Source organism: Patella vulgata, chromosome 2 (genome assembly GCF_932274485.2).
Source record: "Patella vulgata chromosome 2, xgPatVulg1.2, whole genome shotgun sequence".
Classification (NCBI taxonomy): Eukaryota; Metazoa; Mollusca; class Gastropoda; family Patellidae; genus Patella; species Patella vulgata.
The window spans coordinates 89,559,543-89,566,850 of NC_065880.2; the positions used below are offsets into that span (position 1 = coordinate 89,559,543).

General features: G+C 35.0%; 1 long non-coding RNA gene across 1 annotated transcript; it reads left to right on the plus strand.

Annotated features, from left to right (window-relative positions):
- The first annotated feature begins 1,778 nt into the window (after positions 1-1,778).
- On the plus strand, positions 1,779-5,391 carry LOC126810160 (uncharacterized). Its single transcript, XR_007675050.2, has 3 exons — positions 1,779-2,048; positions 3,688-4,786; positions 5,076-5,391. It is a non-coding gene; the product is annotated as an uncharacterized LOC126810160 (long non-coding RNA).
- The last annotated feature ends 1,917 nt before the right edge of the window (positions 5,392-7,308 follow it).

Below are 7,308 nucleotides of genomic sequence, written 5' to 3' on the forward strand. Positions count from 1 at the left end.
CTCCAACGATTTTTCTGAAACTTCAGGAATATGAAGTTGAAGGACCAATCTAATGTTTAAAGTAAAAATGGAAATTCTCTAATCACTGGAAGTGGTCAAGAAATGACCCAAACTTATACAAAATGCTGAAAAATGTGTGTACGTGCGGAAAACGCGATGTATCAATTGTTTTTTTACCGAGTAGTTAAATTTTTATATCGTTTTATAGCCAAATGAATTGTCTGTTTCTCGAAAAGTCCACCTATTTTTTTTTTTTTTTAACTTTTAACTGTTTTGTGTTTGTGGAAGTTTTGTGGTGAATAACACCAAAGACCAAAAACACTGTATCAAAATTATTCTAAGTCGAAAATCTTGTGGAATGTGGTACCACACAGGTATATAGGGGGTCTGATAAGAAATTTTTGAAAAAAGTGATATTTTTTCTATGTCCAATTTTTTGTGGAACTCTTGTGGTGAAAAACCCAGCTCAGATCCAAACAAAGCACTATATGAAAATTATTCTAAGTGGAAAATTTTGTGAATTTGGTACCACACAGGCATATTGGGGGTCTGAGAAGAAATATTTGAAAGAAAAAAATATATTGTGGAACTCTTGTGGTGAAAAACACCACAGAATAATATTTCGTAGAATATATTTTCCCCACATCTTACAAGATGATAGGATAAACTATTATTGTTCCAGCGAAATAAAAAGAAAATGTTTCATAAATTTTTCATGGTCCATCTTTCCAAGCACCCCCCAAACCTTGCCATGTCTATGTACAATCTAAATATAGAATATGACTCTATACAACACACTATTTGAATCAGATAATTAGGCTACAAGGTATTGTCATGGACAAGTTGATGACAGGATTCTCTTCAACATATCTTTATTATCTGTGGGGCCACATTCCTAATTTTAAGAAATCTGACTAATTTCTACCTAGACCTAGGATTGTATCATAACTCTAATTTGATATTTAGAAGCAGGCCACTAATAAATTTCATCATCAATTTGCAGTTTGTCTATTTATAACTATCCCCTTGCTCTCCCTTTTTTCCCATTTTGCATGGTTATTTTTGTTGACTTTTGGGTCTAGAATTGACGAAGAGGGTTTGTATTAACATTTTCTGCCCAAATCAAAACAATCCAAGATCTTTGTGATATAAATAAATATACCTGATCATATGTTAAATATGGGTATATAAAAATGTTCATATATTATTATTTCAGGTTTCTACAAAATGGATATTGATGTAGCTTTTATCTCTATTATGATTATCATCATCATCATCGAGATTGAGATCACACTCGTGTTTGGAAACCCTCAAGTATTATTACATGATTCTGCTCTAATAAACAAACGGTCACAAGATGCTACTTTATCAGAATTATTACCGAATCCTACACATCAATTTGACCAAATTAATTACTGTAATCTGCGAAATACATTCCGTTTAGATGACGTGATTGCTCACAATACTCAAGAACAGAGTATCCGCCAAATTCACTTCCACAATTTAGATGAGGAGAATGATCACAATTCTCAAGAACAAAGTATCGCACGCTTCAATACCACTGCAGTACTTCCTACATCACCTACACCACGATATAAACAATTTGGATTAAAAATTTATAAATTAGAAACTGTGATGAAGTCACTTACAAAAAATCTTTACAAAGGAATTATTTCTGTTAAAGATATTAACAAATATATTAAATCAAATCCTGTCGAATCATTTATATATTTAGTCTCTGATGAATGTCTTCCCATGATTCACGTCACACTTTTATGTATGTTTACGGATGGTAGAAAGCTCCTCTATTTTGACAGCCATGGCAGATGTCCACCGGAAATAAAAGATCATGTCGACTGGAACAGTGTTCAGGTCCAAGGTAATTTTAATAACACATGTGCGTTACATTGTATATTTGTGGCCAATAAATTAGGGGAAGGCAAATCGTTAAGAGATATATTTCTGGAGCCTGAATATTCATCTGGAAGCTGCGACCATATAGATGATAATATTATCAAATACTATGAAGCCCTTGTTAAAAAGTATAGGTATGTATTAAATTTTAATTGTCTTGTATTTATTTAAGGGGGTCACCATGGCTCAGTGAGTAAGACGCTGGCTCAATCCCTGCGTTGGTCAAGAAAGTTCATAGGGATTTTCTGGCATGGTTCCTCTTTGTCAGTGGTGCAGGAACGAGGGCCTGCTAAGGGACAACATATATACTCTTCCCAAAAAAGTAGGGGACATTCAGAAACAATACAAAACTGTGGAAATGCACTGCTGTTTTTATTAGAGGTAACCAGTGTATGTTAATAACAGGCCAATTGCCTACACATGAACATAAACAGTTCATATGGGCGGCTTATCTGACGGGCCCATTTCACTTGCAAAGAGATACACCGTCAAAAGTGAAAATGGACGTTTTTGATTTTTGTCTTAAAAATGAGTAATTGTTCCACCAATCCTCAGACATTCAGCAATTTGTGGTGGCATGATCCAAATCAACCGTCCAATCACGATTTGGGGCAATCTGACCCATTCCTCTAGCAGTGACACAGCCAATTCTTGCAGTGTTGTCGGTTAACGTTGACGTTGACGAACATGTCTCCCGATCAAATTAAACGTAACACACTAAAGCAAAGATACGTTAAACAGTAAATCTTATGCAAGAACCGATAGGAAATAAAACATGAATAGGATAAACCAGCACGCGGTAGTTTTCATCAACCCTTCCTTGAAGTGTCAAATTTGACAATGAACCCCTCCCATGTGTTTGGCACTATTGCGTGTCGCATGTGCAGCTCAGTGGTTTTGTTGGGGCGATAAGTTCTTCATCTGTGAACATACTCTCAAAGCATGTCAAATGTCCATGACTATTTATCACATCGCAACCGGCATAGGTATTTGCATTTCAATATCCCCTACTTTTTTTGAAGAGTATAGTTATTCGGATGTACACATTGGTGTACATGTAATAGATCCGTTGGCAGTTGGAATGTGACACGAGTAGGAACACTGTATGGTGCACTTAAACCCCATTTCATTTCATATTTGTTTAAACTGGCAGCCATGTTGGTTTTGCATAAAAGAGTTCATATAAGTTAAACTTAATCTGGTTTATAGCAGTGGCATCCTACAATAATATTAATCAACTTTATAAAGCATTCCACTTTCAACCATGTTCCTGAACCAATGACTGCGAGCTTTACAACATCTGGATGTTACTAGATTACTTTACAATTTCCGAACTTATCGCTACATTATCTGCACTTGAACAGTAGCGTCCAAACAGAGGTTGTGACATCGCGACCTCCACGAAAACCTTGACATTGAACGAACCTTAAACTTTGCAACAGATAGCTTGAAAGCACGAGATTTGGTATTCGTGACGATTGAGGAATCTGATTGGCTCACAAGCTGGGTGAATACCAAATCGAAACTAGTGCTGAAATATGCAGGGTATTACGTGAAGGGCTTGATAAGATGTACGTAGTTAAAGCGAGATCAAGCCTTCTATTGAAGATGACTTTCAACATAACCTATATTTTCAGGAAGTTATATTCTTAAGTATTTTCTTTGTTTTCGTATCATTTACACTGTACACATACAATTGTAAGATTATATGGATTAAAATATTGTTTAAACTTTTTATCACCAAATTTTAACACAACTTATATTTCATTACAGACTTTAAAAGGTACTTAGAGCTTGATGGTAGAAGAAATAACCTGATTTTCTTTGGAGCAGAAGAAGAAAGTGACAACAAAGATAAGTTTATTGTCTGAATTTGATTTCTCCTATAACAAGCAGAAAAAAAATGACGAATTCAAAAATATTGCTAGCAATTACACATGTTTTGAGAATCCCAGAACTGATATCATTTTTAGCAAACCTTTCAGGAGGTGTTGTGGTGCTTGTGAAAAAATCCATCTGCACAATGCTTAATTTAATATGAATTATTAAGATATGCTGAAAAGGTGTTATATCATCAATGTATCGGAAGGTATAGTTTAGACTTTAAGCTACTTTGTGATCAGTCAGCTTTAAACTGGATGATAAAACTTGGGCACAGGTGGCGGTTATAATATTTGTCATGGCACATGTCATAAAAAAAAACTCTTTGGCCAGGCGGTAAGAAAAGGGAAAAGACAAGCCGAAAAAAACAATAATAGCTGCCAATCCTAAAGAAGACAATGAAATGAAAGAGAAAGACAGAAAATATGAAGGAAGAAAAAATTGGTACCTCTCCCTACAGTTGGCTTCAACGATAGTTTCCACTCGCGTGTGTGAACGTTAGAATAGTTTGTATTATATATGTGATCCCAATACCTGAACAATAGAATAGTTTGTATTATATATGTGATCCCAATACCTGAACAATAGAATAGTTTGTATTGTATATGAGATCCCAATACCTCGCGTGTGTGAACAATAGAATAGTTTGTGTAACGGTAGTCGTGCGATAGACGAAGTGTTCCGATTGCTAACTTTGTCTACTGGCTGTTTGTCGGCTAATTTCCTATTAAAGGGAGAATTAATTGATGTTGTTTGTTGTTTCTCTTTAATTTTGCCTTTACGTCTTAAGCTTGTATAATCTCATAGTTTATATATTATTAGTTTGAGTATTAAATATGTAGATATTTATTCAGGGAATCAAATTATGATTATAGGCATTTAGTTAAGTTTATTATGTTTACCTAATAAGCTTCCCTCAAAATACGTGGTCTTTCGTAGATCATCATGGCAGCCAAATGCATGAAATCGGGAAAGGGGTGAAGTCAAAAAGGTTATTACGTTTTATAAACACATAATTTATATATTTATAGTATGCTAATATGTTTATTGTATGTTTAAGTACATGTCAGTATTATTGTGTGCTTTGCCAGGCAATGTTTTAGTCATATTAAGTCAGGTTTATAATTCGTGGAGACAGCGCTGTCGTCCGCTGTCGTCTGTCAGTGTCATCGTCCTTGGCCTTTGAACAGGGCTACGTATTGTTTACGTTGTGTTCATTGTCGTCATTAAAGTTAGTCAATCAGTACTGATGGTAATCCGATGTATTTTTCTTATTTCAGTTTTCACGTAATGTTTAGTGAAATCTTCAGAATGTACATGTAATATTCAGTGAAAGCTTCAGAATATAATATTCAGCATGTAATCAAGTATTATTCAGCATCGTCAGTAATGAGTAATATTCAGCCATGGTGTCTTCAGTATAATATGTAGCACGTTGATTATAATCAGAATTAAAAGAGGAATTCATCCGTATTCGAATTCTCTCATTAGGCTATGTAGGCCCATGCGTATGCGACCTGATTTGTGTAAGCTGATGTGTGAACTGTTTATATTTGTAGCTGTTATTTAATATATAAAGTTTATTACATTGAAGAACTACACGTCGTTGTTTATATTTCGCTAAATGTTTCAGTGTAGAAAGCATTGACTTCAGAGTATTCGTCCGGAGAGCATCATTCCTCTGTCAATATTATTTGGCTGCTTCAGCGATAGAGGCATGCTGTTACAGTTTGTATTATATATATGTCATCCCGATACCTCGCTTGAGGTTGTCAAGCCAAGCTAGGACCATGGATCCCTCAACACAAGCTAAATTACAGTGTCTTAAGTTTTGTACATGATATGTTTAACCCGTTAACTGTGTAGTTTTTAAAACGTTAACTACCCCCTATTGTGTAATTAATTTGACGAAAAACGTCTTTTTTGGACCTTTTTATTCCTGAATACAAACTAGAGTAGTCTAAAACCATATTAAAACTAACGGTAAATAGAATCGTCTCATTTCAATTAGATTTCCTCGACCAGACGTAATATAACGTCCTACACACGCTGCGATCATATGTTTGAAGAATAGGTTGGGGAAAATACCTCCAGGGCGTTATATTACGTCCTACACATGGTGAGTGGCAGTTGTCCAGGACGTTATATAATGCCCTATGCAGTTAACGGGTTAAAGAAGAATAAAGTATTATATGGTGTTGTCATCAAGAACCTGATTTAAGGCAACACAAATAAAATAAATTGTTTCTCGGGCACCGCCCGCACGCAAAATTGGTTGCGCGTGCGGCCTATTTATTAGTCTTGATGAAAAATAAAAAATATGTAACGCCCGCCCGAACATCGATAAGCAAGTCATAAAAAAAATATGCCGCATGTATCTACATGCCCCATTCGTGAATATCCATTCAAATGTATTAAACTGATTCAGAATCTCCATTTTTGTATCACGTGATTTTAATTACCTCCCCTTGTGAACTAGAATTTGATTCGTGTTAAACACCGAAAGTCATTGACAACAATGCAATGTATTTCAATCATTCGATCTTAATCGGCTCATTATTGCCGGCTTCAGTCGGTCCATGTTTGAAAAAATCCTACTTATAAAACAATGAATCGTAGAACAGGTTAATTATTATAACTTGTGGCTACGAATACGATACGATGATAGTCACCATACCTTAGTCAAAATCTGGGTCATTAGCACGTTTAACGGTAGTTTTGATAATCCGGAAAATAATAATTGGATTACACATTTGATGGTTTTACTGACGAGTTGTTAGTTAAATTTAAATAGTCATTCGATATAAACCCCAGATAGAACACCGAATATGCTGAGAAACACACCAAATATCCTGAGAAACAGTCATTTCACGAATCCCGATGACACGTGACATGCATTGGTTGGAATTAGGTCAATCATTATAAACCAGCGATGCTAGATTTAGATCGAAGTGTCGTTTCCCGTGATGATTATTTTTGATACACATGCTGACAGAGGCTTACTCTTTAAAATATTGTCGTTATTATGGACGGCTATTAATAGTCGTACGGAATTTTATTTTAAACCAATTTCAATTATGGTTGTCACCATTACCATTAGTAAGCTACATTACGTGAATTAAATATGGAAAATTATTTTCCTTTCAGTCAGTGTTCAGTGTTTGAGTAGACTTGATTTTTGGATTTATGTTCTAAGTATGTATAATATATAACTGAAAGCAAAACCGTAGACAAGTAATGACTTTCTCATTAAAAAAAAAAAAAAAAAATACAAGGCCGCCCTCCCGCCCCAACAATTTTCAACAATAGGCAAATTTTATTTTGCACCATCCTCTAGCCAGAAATGAGATAAAAAAAAAATAAACCGCCCTCCCCCCCTACAGTTTCAGCTGTCAGTTGCCCGAGAAACAAGACATTTATTTTGTGTAGCCTAAAGACTCAAAAGTGTAATATTTTTTACCAATTCAAACTGGTGCAGAACAGTAGGACTTCAAAACCTATTTCATTTTTATA